The sequence below is a fragment of the Arvicanthis niloticus genome, chromosome 15 (assembly GCF_011762505.2).
Source record: "Arvicanthis niloticus isolate mArvNil1 chromosome 15, mArvNil1.pat.X, whole genome shotgun sequence".
Taxonomy (NCBI): Eukaryota; Metazoa; Chordata; class Mammalia; order Rodentia; family Muridae; genus Arvicanthis; species Arvicanthis niloticus.
Window position 1 is genome coordinate 37339217 of NC_047672.1, and position 19566 is coordinate 37358782.

At 36.1% G+C, this 19566-nt stretch overlaps 1 long non-coding RNA gene across 3 annotated transcripts in view; it reads right to left on the reverse strand.

Annotated features, from left to right (window-relative positions):
* The window catches only part of LOC143434559 (uncharacterized), a 116778-nt gene that overhangs the window by 3335 nt on the left and 93877 nt on the right, over positions 1–19566 (reverse strand). For all 3 annotated transcript variants that reach the window (XR_013104158.1, XR_013104157.1, XR_013104159.1), the window contains 3 exons: positions 10757–10815; positions 7230–7274; positions 785–872 (listed from right to left, as the gene is read on the reverse strand). This is a non-coding gene — a long non-coding RNA (uncharacterized LOC143434559). The remainder of the gene's footprint in view (positions 1–784; positions 873–7229; positions 7275–10756; positions 10816–19566) is intronic.

Below are 19566 nucleotides of genomic sequence, written 5' to 3' on the forward strand. Positions count from 1 at the left end.
TGGCACCCGAACGCGGGGCTAGTGCGGTTTTCAACACAAAATTAGTTTCCCTAGTATTTTACTGACCATAAGTTGCAGTTCTTTAGATGATTAACCAGAGACAGTGTTCTGCTCAACCAATGTCATGGTCATCGGACACTGTTTCATTCTTATTCAAAAGATTTGTAAGAGGTGGAGGGGGGAGGGAGGGAAGGAGAAAAGGAAGGAGGAAGGGGAAGTAAGAAAAAGAAAGACAGAGGCAGACAGAGAGAACATAGAGAAAGAGAGAAATCAACCTTTATAATATGACTCAAGATGATTCACTTTAATATTTACGTTAATGTAATTGCAGTAATATTTCTTTTAAAATATATCAAATTTTCTTTCTAAGAATTGTTACAATTTTAACAGATCAAAGATATTTTTATATTTATGGACAATGTGTTATGAATACTGGGAGCCATTTACTTCTCCCAATAATACAACAAAACTACTGCTACTCCTATTTTTGCTATATTTGGTTGTATTCAATTTCACTCATAGTTACATGCAGTATTACTTATAATGCAGAATAAAAAGAGGAGAATCCAATCTGTAGCTTTGAATTCTCTCATCTGTCTATTTTTTTTATTATTATTTGGGCGGGACTTAACAATAAGGCATTAATTAGCTCATGTGTTAGATACTTCAATCATTTCCTATACTATGTGGTTACACTCTAATTATAGGAAATGACAAGGATCATTTAATGCATGCAAATTGCTCATTGCAAAGAGGAATTAGAATGCAGACTGCATGGTTATACCTTGTGAAGAAGATGGGCCAGCTGTAGAGATTAATCATCCTGTTCTACTTCAGTACTTGGCAAGTGAACAGCCACTTCACCCCATTACCTGTGGACACATGAAAAAGAATATATTTGTTGAGTGATCTGACAGCAAACCTATACTAATATGCTAAAAAAAAAAAACAAAAAAAAAAAACAAAAAAACCCACAATAAAATCCTAATGCTATGGCTAAGTTATATTTTAGAATGTGACTGGCTGAATACTGACATGCTGTTGTTAAATAAATAAAAACTGAGTTTAAAGGGGAAGAGAAAAGGGATTTCACATACTGGTGTTCCAACTGTTTCTCTGAAGACAAGCATCTGCTTAGCTGGAATTTAACCAGACACACAAATAACACCCCCTCCTCCCAATCCATAAAACAAAACCAACAAAATTTCCCAAATAACAAATAAAACAGCCTCCTTTAAAGTCTTCTCTACCTTGCCAATAAAAACAGATGCAAAGTTTATTTTTCAAAAGGAGAATAAATTTAATATAAAGCATTAAAAAAAAGTCAGGAAAGCTCCCTAGCTGCATGGTGGGCCAAGACTTCTAAATCTTTCTACTGGTCATTGGAATGTGCTTCCTTTTCACTATGAAAAGTCTCACTAAGTACAGGGTTTGCTCACGTGGGGCCAACCCAAACAAGGCTCCTGAAAGAATGACCGTCTTTAGAGAAATGGGTGAGTCCATAGTTAAAAATGCTTGAAGCTATTTTTCTTGCTTAATAAAGAATGAAATATGTGTCAATATTGACAGATGATAGCAATAATGAAGAAATTCTGATTAAATCATCCCCACGGGTTCCTTTTAGACTACTAAGAATAATTTGCTATAATCAATTAGAATAATTAAGTCTCTAGTCTGGATCTAGAGGGATTCAAATGTTCTGCTTAGCTCGGGGGATATGTGTTCAGCAAGTTTAACATTTTATAATGATTTTGATATTTTGAAGAATTGAAGTTTAAGGACCATTTCAGTCAACAGGGTTTTTTATTTTATTTGTTTGTTTTTGTTTGTTTCTGCGACAGAAATTCTATGTGTAGCCCTGACTATCCTGGAACACCCTCTGTAAACCAGGATGGCCTCAGACATGCACTTGCCTATGTCTCTTAGAGCTGGGATTTACATTGAGATTTATGGCTCCAGATACATATGTAGCAGAGGATGGACTTGTCTGACATCAATGGGAAAAGATAGAATAAAATAAAAATAAGTAAATAAAATGTGTATCAACACCACTGCCAGGTTGTCAGCCAACATTTATGCACTAAGACTTGGGATCAGAGTCTAAATTTTTACTTATTTTATGTTACCTTTGCTTATTTTTCCTAATGAAATATATAGACTTGGCATTTTCAAGACTTGAATGTTTCACAAAAGAAGAATTACAGAACAGGGATTTCAAAAACCACCATCCATTCAGACATTCTCCCGAAGATCTCTCAGATGAATGATAAAGATGGTCCCAGTAGCCCCTACCTTTGCCTCAGCCGGAGGGGCCACTTTTTCACATTGTATACATTGTAAGATCTTGTTTGAAAAGCTGCCCTAACACATACTATGGAGGTCAGTAATAGTTTTTCAGTGACTTATGATTAAAACAGCAAAAACAAAACTCAATGCTGTGGTTGTTTTTTAACCACGGATAATAATCGCCATTTCTGTTACTGCAAAATGTTTGTTAGCATAAGCAAGCTGGGCAGACCTGCTCAAACCTCTGAGGTCTGGGAATTCCATCTGGAGGCAGCGAAGACACAGCATCAGAGGCTTATCAATTTGCTCTTTCCCCCACTCCTCTTCTAATATCTCAACGCCCATAATCAGCTTGAAGAAGCTAATGATGACTCAGCGCCCCTATTCCCTGGGTTGGGGACTAAGGTGGTAAATGTTGGGCTGTCTCTCTAGGGAAAAGTAGTGGTTTTGTCAGAATAGAGAGGATTAGCTAGGGTTTATTGCATAGCCATAACCTATTAGTAGAAATCTGTATAATTAATATCAAGATGAAGATATAAATTCTTAAATGACACCAATTTACTTTGTTTACAAATTTTAAGGTTTTCATTGGCATGAGCTTCTTAGTGATATAAGAGTGAGATGAATATTGTTACTCTCATAGGCATTGTACCAGTATAACACATTTAGGAATACAAAGCTTAGACTCAGTCCTTCTTTAACTTTTTTAACTGATTTGAGATGGTCAGCCTGTGAGTTAAGGGACTATAGCAAATTCATGACTTGGAGTTTATTATAAGGGTGTTCTCTATGTTTTATTTAGAAATAGCTGAGTGGAGTTAACAGGCAACAGTCCAGATTACCTTACATGGATAGCTGGTTTTCAAAACATCAGAAATCCTTAGAATTGACATGACAAACATTTCAGTATTAATGTTCATTTTCATTAGAGACCTGTCTGCTCCGGACAGCTTCCTATATTGAATTCTAAGAAGAAATTGAGCATCCTTGGAGTTACTCCAGTTGTGGTGAGACAGCCACTAGGCAAGAATTGCCACTTTCCTTCTACAGACAAATTACTGTCCAGAAAAGGACACACTTGCAGAATAGTCGACTGATTATATCTGCCTAGACAGAGTAATCAGCCCTTAATAATTCTTCAGCACTAAGGTCTGTCAGATGATTCTGGGCCAGAAGGCAGAAGAACAGATGCTCCAACGTTTTTAAGTAGAGCGAGTGTCCAGGTGTTCAGAGGTCTCTATAAATTGGCTAAGTTTTAGAAACTATGATTTGTGCTTCCCACAATTATAGTCAACTCAGTCATTCTGGATTTCTGATGGGGTTGAAAACATATAGCTATTGACCTTAAGAGAAAAGATTTGAGTGGATGGTCGTCAGCTGACATTCATCCTAAAACCAGGTTCAGAACTAAGTGTTTTAGTTAGAATAGATGACAGAGGAGCTGGTTAGTCAACAAAAGGATGGACTGGGTATTAGGACTATCCTGTACCTCACTGGTACAAATTGGCATAATTATGCTCTAATTGTATTTTGAGAGAAAAGTTTCATTTTAACAGGAAGGGTGATGTGTAGGAGGAGATAAGGTAGGAGGAGTACTGAGAGGAAGAAAAGGAGTAAGAAGAGGAGAAGAAGAAGGAGAGGAGAAGCTAGGTGATGAAAGAGAGAAAGAGGGGGGAGACAGGGAGGCAGATATTCATGTATCTCCACCAGTCAAAGATAGTTGTTATATCTAGGTTGGTCAGTGGGTTACACCTCTGATTGAACAATTCCAAACTTATAAAGCCTATGATTAACATTATTTTTAAAAAATGTATACATGCAAAAAGGAAAAGGGGGCATGGGATAGGGGTTTCCTAAGGGGGGTGGTGGGGAATGGGGATAGGGGATGCCATCTGAAGTGTAAATAAAATATCTAATAAAAAAATGTTTGTTAGCACACTTGTGAACATCACTGACATTCAGTATTATTATTTTCTTCAGTGCCCTTGAGCTTGTTGCCAATGACCTTCTGTTAAAGAAGTTGGTAACTAACTTTATTCTCATAACCGACATCAATTTCATGAGTTATTTCTTCTTCATAGACATGCTGATGAACTTTAAAATTATGATGGGCAACAGGCAAGAGCAGGTGAATAATAAGAAGTAAAGAACAAAATAAAACTCAATACTACAGTTTAGAGTCCCTCACCATTTTCTGTGATGAGAAGCTCATTTATTCAGTGTCACGGGATCTGTGACAATAATATCAAAGTCAACTCAAGACAAGATACTAACTGACAAGGAGTAGCTGTGCCTGTCTGAGACTAGTATTATGTTGCTCAGTCTAAAGTAATATGATAAGGATGGAGGAAAGGTAGTTGGAATGGTAACTGCCTATTGTGAAACAAAATATTATGAATATGGAATATGAGTTTGGTTGGATATGGAAAATATTGAGTCATTTCTTTAACAGTTTCTATCTTACAGATGTGGGCAATGAATACAAGTTTCAAGGAGAACAAGAAAAACTAGGCAATTGCTAGAATTATATCAAGAAAGTACCTTAAATATTTATAGCCTTGCATATAGGTTTGAAATTGTTTGGAAGGAATAATAGAAAAACTACAACCATTTTATGACATTTCTTTTATTTTTTTCAGACCTATTGTGTCGAATGCAATGTCAAACTCCATTGTTGTAAAAGGAGCAATTACTCTTTTTTTTACTAATGAATGGACATTGTTTTATATTGTTTCAAGGTCTGTGTAATTTCTCTGTAGCTGTGATTAAAACAGCTGGCTGAACACAACTTATAAAGCGACTAACCGATTTATTTGTTTCACTGTTTGAAAGGTTTCAGCCCCTCATTGTGAGAAGGGTATGGCCGGTTCACAGTTAACCCCTTGGCAGCCAAGAAGCAGAAAGAAGAGGGGCCAGGGACTAGGCACAATTTTAAAAGGCAGAGTCAAATGACCTGCTTCCTCTAATTGGCCCCAATTCTAAGTTCCTGGGACTTGTCAAACTAGCATGACTAGCAGAGAAGCCACATACTCAACACACTTCCCACAAGGGACATTTCCTATTCAAACTATTGTATGCTTAATTGCACTGTAATATGTAAATACACGCTACTGTCAGGTTAATGCTTGGTTAAGTAGAAACTGCATATCACACTCTAGGGTCACTGTTATTTTCATTCTGAAATGCAGTTTCTATGCTACTCTGTCAGAAGTTCTTAATTGATATATGTTGCTTACTACTGCAAACTTTCCATCTTAAAGATGGAGTGAACCTTACTACAAAAATGAGTTCATTATTTGTTTGAGATAAGCATGAAAAATCATTGAAATTATAATCTCTAATGTAATTCCTTTGGTTAAGTTACCAATCAAATTGATTTACAAACACTAAGATCATACTTGTTATTTACAGTATGGTCACAATAGTCTTACAAAAATAACCACACAAAAAGGATAATCGTAGATATTTTTTCATTGTTTTGTCCAAGATCAGTACAGCTAGCCTTGGGTATTTATATGACAGGTATTTACATGTTCCAAGTCCCTGGATTAGAAAAATGAAAGGATTCTATCAACACCAATGATGCCATTCCTGGATATCATAAATTCTTTACCAGATTAATAAACATCCCTCTTCTCCCTCATTCCCCTAAAAGCCCTTTCTCCCAGATTCAGTAATCTCAGACAGTTAAAAAATAGGTACTTTGTGGTTTTGCTATTGAAAGCAATGTGTGTAAATGTTTTAATGCTTTCTACGTAATTTTAATCGGATGAGTTGAACTGTATCATGAAAAGAAAATAAATAGATAAAAATTATTCTCTCACAATCCTCCCATTTTTTTCCTCAGAAGAAATAAAAACTCACTTATAGATTTATAAAATCTATATTTTATAAAAAATATATTTTATAATATAAAATATATATATTTATAAAAAAGTTTGTGTCTGAATGTGTTAAGTATTTAAAGTGGCAATGTTGAAGAAGTGATAATAAATATAGGAAAATACTATTTTACTGTAACAAAAATATGAATGATAAATAGTATACTGAACAAATCTTCAATGAAAAATTGGGACAAGTATAAAGAACACTGAAAAGTACACTATATGAAATAAACAAATTCAGAGAATCATGTTCTGGCTGACAAAATAATTAACCACTTAAAGTACATGAAAAAGAATAAAACAAATATACATTCAAAAGAACTTCAAAGATTATGACAGTTGCAGACTTGAATAGTGCCAGGAAGTGAGAAATTGTTTCACTGCACCTGTGAAGTAGCAAAAATGCAAGGGAATAACTGCTTTTCAAATTCCATATAATAAAAATAGAATTTCATTGCCAAAATAATAATATGTGAAAGAAAAACTAGATATAACACCTTACTGTTAAAGAAAGGAGTGAAATTTGGACTTATAGGCAAAGATACCAGATAACTTCACCAGAAAGTGTACCCCCAACCTTACATGAAATTAAAGCAGTCACTGTGTTATGTCTACATAACCATGAGCACAAAGAAATTGATTAATACATATTTTCCAGGGTCTTCTAGCTTGTCATAGTCTGAAAAGCTCAAGGCAAATCTTTTTGCAAAATTTGTGCATTACTAATTTGAGCACTTACTGAACAAACAGGCCATTGTACTTTAGTATCAAATGTTACATGTTCAAGTTGACTGCATAGAATAAATATATTTTTGAGACAATAATATACAGAATCACATAACTGATTTTTTCTTAAATATTAGGCTTTCTTTGTGCAAATTGTTCATATTAGGAACTGTATGAAGGAGTTCTCTTGGCTAAGCTAAGACATGCAGTGTGGCATTTTACAAACATGGACAATGCTAAGCACCTCAATAAAGGAAGAGTACACAACGTTCTTGGTCTGAGTTAAGTTAGAGAGATGATAGTGCATTTAAACCAATGTAAGATGATAATTACCTTGAGTTCCATTAGAAGTAAGTTTCATCTTCATTTAATACTTGCCTATGATAGCAATCAAAGAATTAGTGAACCTTTAGGGATGATCACACTGAGTAAACTTCCACTTTAAATAGCAATCCCGATTTTAAAAGAAAGAAAAAGAAAAGAAAGAAAGAAAGAGAGAGAGAGAGAGAGAGAGAGAGAGAGAGAGAGAGAGAGAGAGAGAAAGAAAGAAAGAAAGAAAGAAAGAAAGGGAGAGAGAGGGAGAAAGGGAGGAAAAAGAAAGAAAGAGAGAGAAGAGAGAGAAGAGAGAGAGAGAAGAGAGAGAGAGAGAAGAGAGAGCAGAGAAAGCAAGCAAGGAAGCAAGGAAGAAAAAAAGAAAGAAACTGCTTGTTTTGAGCTCAGCTATCTCTTCTTCAAACTAGTTTCTGTCATGGAAATGTAGCTGGACTCCCAATTGCCTGTCATTTGTCCACAGCAAAATTTTTAGTTTCACCATCAACTCCTTTATTCTGTTAATACTCCCTGACTTTTTTCTCCCTAGCAACACAATATCTCTCTTGCTAGGTATAACAATTCTAAACACTGACATCTGCTTGCTTCCCAGCCAGACAATGCCAAATTACCCTGTGATAAAAGGGAATGGGACTTTAAAATACTGTGTTATATGTTACTTTGGTCTTGTAATAAATTCTGTATGCTAGGTCATTTGTCCTTGTGTATATATTTTTTTGCTAGGGGGAATGAAATGGAGTTTTTAAAATTATTACTTCCCAAGGCCTGCCATTGATTAAACACTGGATAAATATTTTAAGCAAATTATTAATGGGTGGATGGGTATATCCTTGGGAAAGTCGTATACATAAGGCAACAAGATTGTAAGTGATGATTATGACTAAAATTAGTCATCCCCGGGATGACAATTTTAGTGTATGCTAAGGCTGGTGTAATGTCACTATCAGCCACAGGATTTGGTCACATTCACTACTTTGGTGTTAATGACAATTTGAGGCAAATTCCATATAGAGGAACAATTGCACACACCTTTAAAAATCCAACCATAAGGAAAGCTTTCGATATATAAAGCAAATAGGGTTTATCAGAATTAATAAAATTCCTACCCTGAAGTGAGAATACCATGACAGGCAAGTGAAAATGAAATGATTAATATACGACAAGGGGAAGTGGACAGTGTGGATATGGATACTCTTGTCATCATTTCCATTGTGACAAGTGAGACATACTATCTCACTATGGAGTTCTCCATGAGGGCAGCTTTTAAAATCATCCAGATAGATGTTGTCCATCCTAACTGGCAGGTCATAAATAAATGTTGACATGACATTACTGTGTATCTGTTCCACTCCACCAGTTCTTAGATTGCTCTCATTCCTGAAAATGGCTGCTCGTGACAGCAAAAGAGAAAGTACACGAAAGGCTAAAACATCTTCAGAGCTCAGCACTGGCTGGGGTGTTTCTCTAAAGAAGATTAATAGAAACTACAATACCTTTGAAATATCAGTAGTTCCTTTACCAATAAAATTACAAGAATGAACTGGCCCTAAAATTTCTACCTGTTTCTTTAAACTTTATTAAGATTTCAGGGTCTGAAACTGCTGACCCTGTCATTTTCTAACATGCAATGAACTTTCAAATGTTCTGGGGAGTAGCCTAGTAACAAGTTTGGTTGCTTGGTTACAAGTAAAGATCTCATTGGTTTACTAATCCCTGAGAGCAGTCAAACTTTGTTTAATCTTAAAGACTACTCGGTATTAGCACACACTACTGATAACAATATAGTTCTCTGTTATAGCAATATTCTAAATTACCCTCACCTTTGATTAAATAGAAATGTACCTCTTTAATATCCGTCTATGTTTTTTGTTTCATTTTGTTTTTCTGTTTTTTATTTTTCATTGATGTATTAAATCACAGAGATAAATTGTAAAATAAAATGACTCAAATATTTAAAGTAAGCTGGGTAACTTTCATAAACAATTTAATGTCTGAATATTAGACACATATGACTTCTGGATATTGTCAACTATAGTCAGCTTTACTTAAAATTTGTACCCTATCTAACGTTAAATAAGAAATCAGAACAGTATTGTAAATATCCCTTTTCTAATTATTGCTTGGTCTATTTGGTAACAGAAATAGTAGCGAAAAGTTTGAGTATGTGTGAGGTCTACTGATGTCAATGCCAGGGTTGTTATTACAGAGGAAGTATATGGGTAGGGTGGGGTACATTTTGGTACTACATTTTGGGGTTCTGGCGACAGTTCAGCGGGTAAAGTGCTTGCTTGCCATGAAAGCATATAAACTTGAGATTCTCAGCAGCTCTGTAAATGCTGAGGTAGTGGCACATGTCAGTAACTTTTAGGAGTGCAAGAGGCACACAAGACAAGTGAGAGAACAAGATAGGAGAGTCTCTGGAGTTTATTTGGCCAGCCAACAAATTTGAACCAGTGGAGAGAAATCAAAGAATGTAATTAGCATCAGCCTCATGCAAATATCGATATACACAAACAGCACATTCAGACCACACCCACAGGTACACACAAATGCACACAGGCACTCTCTCTCTCTCTAGTGCGCGCGCGAACACACACACACACACACAAACACAAACATGCATACACAAGCAGAAAGTGATTTCTTGACCAACTAAGGAAATGGAGTGGCTGCTCCCAAGGTGTGAAAGTTTGTGAAGGCAGAAGTTTGAGAATGGAATAAAGAAAGGAAGAAACTAAATTTCATAAACTTTGAGAAGATGACAATAGTCTCCAAAATAAAGAAGTATGAAAGCTTGAATTACTAAATCCTTCACAAATTGGGAGGAAATAAACACTTCCATGATCCTTTACCCTAGGAATAGAAGGTTTGAATAGAACATTGATTTGCTGTTTGGTGTTTAAAGGAGATAAAATTTTGAAAAGCTCAAAGAAATAATTTTAAGTCGTTCACTGCAAATACATGATACTCTTATATCTCCAATAAAACCAACAGTTAAAGATGAATAAAGACAAACTGAAATGTTTAAAAATGCAACTGTTTAAGGCTATGCATATGAAATAGGCATACTAACAATGTAATCTATTGTCATTGAATAAAAATGGCATTATAATATTAAGCTCACCCTTTAACAATTCTCTCCATTCTTATCTTCTTGATAAGGTCAACTAAGTCTATCACCTATCTATATTTAACTTTCTCAGCTTCTTTATTTATTTAAAATTGAAAGTAATTTCTCAGCCTGACTGCCATAATGAAGCAGGGACTGGTTGTACTGAGGAAATGGTGACAGGGATATGGGTAAGAGGGCCTTGATATTAACATGGGGACGGAGTCATCTTTAGAGCAACCCGAAATAATTTGGACACCCAAATTACAACCAGACCTTGAAGTGTTGATAGTTACTGTAGTTACATCAAGGTTATCTTTCCCTGTGCCTTGTTATATTATAAATAAGTACATTCGCTTTCATTATGGCAGAACAGGACAGGGTATTTAGAGCTAAAGGTCAAGATAACAAATCTACTCACGAGACCCCAGGCTGTCTGTGCACTATTGACTTTGTTGTTGTATCTGCTCCAAACACTTCCTGTAATAACATAAAGATCATCAATAAAACATCTATACATAAAACATGCACAACCCTCAGCAAAGAGGAAACCCTGCCTTGGTTCTGCATTTACTGTCCTACCTACTTAGCAGTATTTCATTACATTAATTTATATATAATAAAAACTGCTCTCTCTGCCAAATGATAATTCTGAAAAAAAAAAGAACCATATAATTTTGACTATCCTGTTTTCATTGCTGAGCTAACTCTAGTAGTGGAATAATACCAATAGCTGTTTCCAGGAATTCCATTACAAATTGAAATAGTTCAGTAAGTATAGACCAAATGAAGCAGGAAAAACAAAGGTTTTTAAGTAGTGTATTTACTCTGATAAAGTGTACTTCACAAAATATATTAATGAGTGTTGCTCATCACTTGTATTTCCTAGTTAATTTGCCCTTAATTATGCTAATTTTCACTGAGCATACGCCAAAAATAATATACTGAATGAGGAGAGAAAAATTAATGGCTCATATAGAAGGAAGAAATTTACTGTCAGATATTGGTCTTTAAAATGTGATACACAGCATTTTGATAATATTTAATTTCTCCATAATTTAAAGCACCGAAATTGGTATTTACAAAATTCTTATCTACTTTACTAAAGTGAAATGTTTCCAGCCATACAATTTCTAAGGTCACTCTCCTACAATTGATAAAGTCAGAATTTTTGTGACATTCTACACTTTTAAAGAAGCAAAGACAGCAAAGAAAGAACTTTGAAAACTCGGCTCTTTTTCGCAAGCTTTCCCTCAAGCTTATTGATGATGGAAGTATCTTGAAGAAATATCTGAAGAGATAGATATCTGAAGAGATAGAGACACTGAAAGTGGCCTTTTTACCAAATAGCACAAAAGAGAATACAGACTTAGATCACCTTGCTGACTTGATTTCCCTTTATGGTCATGATGCTCCAGAACTTGTCTTTCATGAGTGTAAATGTAATTTATACAAATCTGTGATTTGTGAAGAATACTACACAACAGCAAAGAGCATTTATTGAGCAGAGAACCTGCATGCAAGGATTCACCATACTTCATGTGGATTATGCTGGGTCAATGTAAAGCCTGTTAGGATAGGACTTTTACCTTTCTTTCCCTTAATTGGTTGGTTCTATCTCCAGGGTTATAGGTACCTTTGTGATTGATTAGGGCTCTGGAGGATTTGGGGGAATTTTGATTAATTATACTTGGCTCAAGCTAGGTGCTGGGGCAGTTTCTACAGCTCCTGGATGGGTGTCTGATTGAAGTTGGCTCCCACTATGTAGTGGGCCAGTAGATACAGAAACTTAGGCCTAGTCTCCCAAACTGCCAGGTTGCACACTGTCATGGAGTCAGCCTGGCTCTATTTAACTCTGTCCTCTCATAAACATGGGTAAACATGAAGTCCCTTTGATAAGGTTTTGAGACAGGGAGAAAATTCTCTCCTGGAACCGTGTTTGATTGGCTCTGTATGACCTTTAAATTTGTAAATTTGTATTTAAAGTAAATAACAGTGTTTCTGAAGCAAATTTGTGCTCCATCATCATTTACTACATTCTGCTTGTCTCACATTGTTCATAAAATTTGGTATCTCAACTATAATATTCAAAGTTGAAGGTGTGTGTTTAAAATATATCTATCATTGAGGTGAATTGGAATTATTGAATAAAACAATTAGAAAATCAGAATTCACTCATTACCCAACCACCTCGAAATAAATACTATTAGGCGAAAGTAATGTTCAATTTCTTTTATTCTTTTACATTGACATAAACCATTTATTTCCAAAATATAGCATCTACGCTTATTTTATATCTTTATATGGTTATGTTATTATGCTAATAAATTCATGATACCATATTATTTCATTATCCAACTACATTCAGAGAGGGTTATTTAATGTGTATGTGACTCCTGTGAGGACACATGATTAAGCATGTATGTGTGTATACATGCATGTGAGCACATGTTTTGTGTGTTCACGAATGTGCGGCAGTTTGTAGGAATAAGCATATGCCATCTTGTGAGGACCACCTGGTCTTCTCCTTGTTTTGTTTGTTTGTGTGTTTGTTTTTCAGTAAAGTCATATGTGTAGTTTGATATCAGCTGCACTGAGACTATTTTTATCTACAAATTGTAATCAGTCAAGTGTTCTAAATACTGGTTTATTGTTTTTCTTCTCCTTAAACTCCACTGACTGAGCTTACTAGAGCATAGTCAATTAGGGGTGTGAGAGGCAGCTATCTTCAGAATAAAGAATTGCATCAGCTCTTCTGTGTTCTGGAAACTTTTATGTAGACCATATTATCTGTTTTCTGCCTGGGAAATGCAAACCTCTCAGACATCGCTGTTAAAAATCTAAAGTGGTGTTGATACTTTAGAAAACAACCTAGCACTTTAAATGTAAACACACACACTTAGCATCAGACTTAGCAATTGCATTCTTGGCCATGCTCCCAGAACAAATGAACACTTGTACATCTTCACAAAACATATATATTTTGAGTTCTTATTATAGATCTCTTTTTTAAGGCACTGACAGGTGCTGACTATGACAACAGAAACTATTCTTTTACAACCTCTGTCCACAGTCTATCCAGTATAAATTTTCTCCATGCTATTTAGATAGGATAATCTTTAAGCATTTAAGAAACACTGTAACGGACAAACAATTTTGATGAGACTTCATCCCTTTTTAATATCAATGAAAGTTTTTATTCACTGCCTACTTAATTTACATATTTGCATATGCAATATAGCAAACTGACACTTCCCTGTGAAGAAATGTGAACACCATTCTCTGTATAAGCTTTGAGGCTGTTCAACTTAGTGGTCAGTCCACAAAGAAATACAAAGACCACCAGACAGAATGCCTACAGCACTGACCTTTTTTACTACATTTATTTTTCTTTCTATAATTGGAAAGACAGGTTACTTTCCCCTTTCAGTACCAACAGTAGGTTGAATTTATTGAATGAGATCCATATATTTAGCAAAAGGAGAGATTTAAATAGCAGGTCCAAATAGGAACAGGATGAAGAACAGACATGCAATTAGGAATTGTTTCTTTTTTTCTGAAAATTACATTTATTAATATGGATTTAAAACTCTGTGATATACACTGTACTATAAAATTATTGTAGTTTTTCTTAATAGCCACTGTCAATTGTTGCTAGAGCAGTCTTTCCTGAAACTTGAGACCTTCTCTAGGAATAAGAAATTATATATCAGGATTAATCTACATTAACATGGACTATAATCTAAAATATATATCATTCTACAGTTGTACTAACTTGATTCTGTGAACACATATATTTGTTGCGATTTTTAGCAATAACAGCAATTCTGGACCAAGCCAAACAGAAGATTTCCAGAGAGCTATGTTTTGCACTGCTGTCAAACGTCAGCTAGAACCTGGGGCAACATTAGAAGATATGGCAGGAGAACAGGCAAGTGATTGTCAGTGCTGCTACTCTGCTTAAAAGAAGATGAAAACACATCTTTTTTTTACCTGGACACCTGACAGAGAATTAATTCACAGGATCTACAAGTGACTCTAAAAACTAAATACTAACAAATCAAACAACATCTGTCTGCAAACAAATTAATGGATAAAGAAAATGTGGCATACGTACATACGTATATACATACATACATTATGAGATTTGATTTTATTTTACTCTATTCAGTTTTTCATATACTAAATTATGTCCTATAGTGGAAGAATCATTCATCTGTACAACCAACATATTTAACCAACTAAACCAGACTCAGAAAAACAAATACTGAAAATCTCTTGTTTGTGGTTCCTAGATTTATTTTATTTATTTGTATGTTTAAAGTATGCTGAAATAGGAACATATTTCTCTTCCGGCCACCAGACCGCCTTCTCTTGTATAATCTCCACAGTTTCAAGGGTTGACCTAACTAGGCTAATGAAGTAATGAAGGAGAGACAGACACATGGACAGAGAAAAGCCACCAGATACAAATAAAGTTTGAGAGCACTGATGGAGAAGCGCCAGTACGCTAAATTTGAACAGGAAAGTCATGTCATTGCAAAGAGCTGAACCAGAAGCTAGAGTTATTACAAACAAATAAACAAGGAGGCTTATTTAGCTAATTGAAGTCGAAGCATTCTCTGTAGGGGAAGAGTATTCAGGCTGTAAACAACCATGGGAAGAAGTTTATGACGGAAATTTTCTGCACACACTGTCAACATCTATACAGGGTTCAGAGGAAGGCATAGCCATCCTTCTAAGCCTGAATTGAGGAAGGCTTTACAACTCCCATGGTGCTGAGTCACTGGAGGTCCTTGGATTGGTCCTGACTGTTAACAGTGTACATTCACATAAGATTTCACTAACTGTCCTCCCATGGTTTTCTCCTTCTCCCCTCCAGTATTATCGTTTTATCACACACACACACAAAAATCTTCAGTTACAAACTCAGTATGAACTTGAGTTTGATTTTTCTAATGATTTTCTTCTACTTAATTTATGCATTAGTCTGAATTATTCAAAACATGAAAATTTTAAGATGAGATAAGAATCATCCCAGATGCTCACGGCTAACCATTGAACTGATCAAGGGCTTCCCAATGGAGGAGTTAGAGAGAAGACTGAAGGAGCTGAAAGAGCTTGCAGTCCCATGGGGAGAGCAACAATACCAACCAACCAGAGCTTCCAGAGTCTAAACCACCAGCCTGGGAACACATAGGGAGGGATCCATGGCTCCAGCTGTATATGTAGCGGAGTATGGCCTTGTCGGGCATAGGTGGGAGAGGAGGTCCTTGGTAACATGAAGGCTTACGCCGAGTGTGGGGGAATTCCAGGGTGAGGAGGTGGAGGGGTGGGTGGGCACATCCACATAGAAGCAGAAGGAGGGAGGATGGAATAGGGGGTTCCTGGTCGGGTGCGGGGTAATGGGGTAAGGGGATCACATCTGAAATGTAAATAAAATATCCAATTAAAAAAATCATCCCAGAACTCCAACAATTTTACCAAAATATGCACCAAATAGTTTAAGAGTAAAAGACATGTACCTTAGCTTAAAGGACTGGCCATTAGGAAATGGATGTAGAAACACGCTTCATCCATTTTTTTGTTACATTGATACAAGGTCTCAATATGAAGTTTTTCCTCATCTGGAAATCACTATATAGATTAGTCAGGCCTGGAATGTGCAGAGATCCACCAGTCTCTTCCTCTAAGTGCTAGGATTAAAAGCCTTAGAAAAGCAATGTTGGTGTCCACAAATGTCCACAAACCAAAGCCATTTCTATTTTGTTTGTTTATATTGTTGTTTTGTTCTTTTATTAAATTATTTTATTTATTGACATCTCAAATGTTGTCCCCCGTTTCTAGTCTCCCCTCCCAGAGTTCTTCATCGTATCTCCTCTCTCCTTTGCTTCTGTGCTCCCCCCCCCCACCTCCCTTACACTCTCATCCATCCCACCTCCTCCTCACCGCCAGTACCGGCAACTGATTGAAACATATGCAACCATTGGAATGAGGTTGGGGACTCCTATGGAACAGTACTGGAAGGATTGTTTTAGTTGTTTGAGACAGGGTTTCTCCATTTAGCCCTGGCTGTTCTGGAACTCTGCAGATCAGGATGATCTGGAACTCAGAGAGATATCTGCGTGTCTCTAACTCCCAAATTATATGTTTTTTTTCCCCTTTCTTTCCTTTTTACATACCTTTCGCTGGTCTCTTTCAAATTCAAAACTTCTTTCTCATTAATTGTTGTTACATGCATATATAATATGTGTATGCATACAAAAATATTCCTAAATACTTGAATACAACCTTCCCACTCTGTAACCTATAAGTTGTGTGTATGCTTAGAGGGCTGAACATTTAATATTGGATAACGGTTTCACATTCAAAAGCAAGGAACTGCTGTCTAAATTGAACCATGCCATCTTATTTAGCTTTACTGATGGTTGGAGAGTAGGATTTGATAGTACAATGAGGTGAATGAAATGTCTCTCAAAACTTCAGGATTCTCCCTTTTGAAATAGGAGCCCAGGAACCAGTGAAAACAGATCCATTGGCAGATTGTTGATGGTTACTCTGTTAGACTTTCTAACCAGCGTCTCTGAAATATTTGTTTAGCAACAAACAGTACAATAGTTCTTTACTTACCAATGGAAAGCTATGAAGAAAAAGTAGACAAATATCTTTCTTTTGTAATGACTTGGGAACGATTTTTTTAGAGTGTAAAAGGAACACCTCGGTACATTGGTGTGCTCTTCCCGGGAAGACTATTTCTCCACTCTGCACTTCTTAGTCACCTGTAGTTCTCTGTACAGAGTTGATGCCTTGTGAGAAATCCTCCATCCAGTTTACCATGTCTATGGTTGTTGCCTTTGCTCACCTCATATTTTGGTGAAACTTCATCGGCATCACTTCTGACATTTCTAAGAGACAAAATCTCAGCAAACTCCTGGATTCTCTGGCTCTTACAATATTACTACCCCTTTTCCCATAACATGAGGCTTATGTATAAGAGTTGGTTTGTTGCTCTATGAACTGGGCAGGACTGGGCTCTACAAGGATGCATTTTGATTGATTGTGGTTTTCTGTCATTGTCTCTGCAAAAGGAAGCTTCCTTGATGAGGGGCAAGGACAACACTTATCTGTTGGTATGAGGACACGTATTTAGAATGCAGATAAAGATTGCAATAGTTTTGTAAATTGATGGTTGTAGATTCTTCTCTGAGATTCATGAGTTTTCTAACCCTGGATGGTTGGCTAGGTTTCCAGTATAAAGCATGATTTTCTTCTCGATGGATGGTTCTTAAATCCAATTAGATAGCTATTGATTATCACTAGAATATATGTGCCACTCACACACCCTGGGGTTGTTGTGCTATGACATTTATTTTTGTATATTATAGGTATCACAGATGAGTTCTTCATTTTCAATGGATAAAAATGAATATTTTTGTGTTTTAGGATTTTCTTACAATGCTTTTCAGAAAAAAAAAAAAAAAACATGAGCCTTAAAAATTAAAGTTACCAATAAGTGTGTTTAGAAAGCATAATACTTTAAGAAGCAATTAAAGTGTTACAACAGTGTGTTGCCCTGGGTGTTTTCTCTGCACTTAGGATGACAATACGCTGAAATAAAGTCACCATGTCTTATATCCACTGGTACTTGTCAAACATTAAAGTTTATTGACTGTCACTGTCACTCAAGTGGCAGATCACCCTTACAGCTTGCAATTCTAAGAAAACAAGAACGGAGTTTCTCCGAATTTTCATCTAAAGTCACTCTAATGAAATCAACAAATAAAAAAAAAATACTTGGGCTGTGTGTTACACAACCACAGACACGCAGCTTGGCAAGTCTGCCCAGTTTTCTGAGTTGCTCAGGAAAGTATAACTTCCTTTTTTATTTCTATCTTTTCTTGGATTTCCCTAATACTTTCTCTTACTCCTTCTCTAAAGCCTCTCTCCTAGCTGCCTGGCTGCCTGCCTCAGGAGGCTGACCATCCTGCTGGCTAAACAAATGGTTTGCTTGACCTGGCATATTCCTTTTAAACTCTGACAAAATTGTTCTGGAACCATTATAACTTACTTTTTCTATATACCTTGCTCATTGGTAAGTTGAAAACTGCAACTGTTTGCCACTAAGCAAGTATTTCAGAATTGCTGAAGTCAAAGCTCCTAAAGAGGAGGCATCAGCATCTGTACACGGCACTGTTATCCCTGATTCATGGGCTCTTGTTTCAAAGGGAAGAATCCTAAGTTTTGACAGACATTTCCTACATATCATTGTACCATCAGGTCCTGCCCTGAGCATCAGTACTACTAAATGAGATGGCACAGCTCAGTTTCAATGGTAGTTCCTTGTTTCTGACTATGAGCCAAGACAAAGAAACAAACAAAGAAACAAGCAAACAAAAACTATATGTAAATAGAGATTCCTTTAGGAGCAGCATTATAATGTTGTTTATTGCTAATAGTATTAAGTTTATAGGAGGTATGTTTTGAAATATGCATATATAGTTTGTCTGCAGCAGCTCTAATGCAGCAAAGCTATGTCACTTTACTCTAGGAACGTTGTACATCGTACTGAATGCACATACAAACCTTCACATTTCGTTTGCTCTTATTATAACTCAAATATCTGCGAATTTGTATAATTATTAAAAGTAAGGCTTATTTATTTGATGATCTTAAGTTGTTTAATAACAATTTGATTTTCTTTTGTTCATTTATAGTCAAATGAGATTAAATAAATGACACTTAATTTCACAGAACATAAGCATCAATCATTTATTAAAATTCCCCTCTGTGCTGTTTTGCCCTAGTTTGTACTCTTCAGAGTCCTCGGCAACTGCCACCTTGATGATTTACTTTTATGGAGCTTCACAAACCAGTAAAAAGTTCTCTAGAGCTAGGTTTAAAAATCAACGCTCCTCGTTACTCATATTACAGATGAGTGGAAGATGGTGGAAGTTTCCAGGAAGTCTGTACAGAGGCCAAAGGGATTGCCAGTGATTCACAGTAAAACAATGGTGTTGTTGATAAGTGGCCAAGCTTCCTTTGCCAACACTTCATAGGTGTCGCCATTCCCATGAGATGCCATCCTATGGATGCTTAGTGCTCAGATGGTTTAGACAATTATTAGATACTAGTTCTGCTCACTCTTGCATCTTTGTGTTTCCGTGTGCAAGATTCGAAACTATCAGCTCAGTTTCACTTTTATCAGCACCATGTTTCAGTTAGAGACACTGA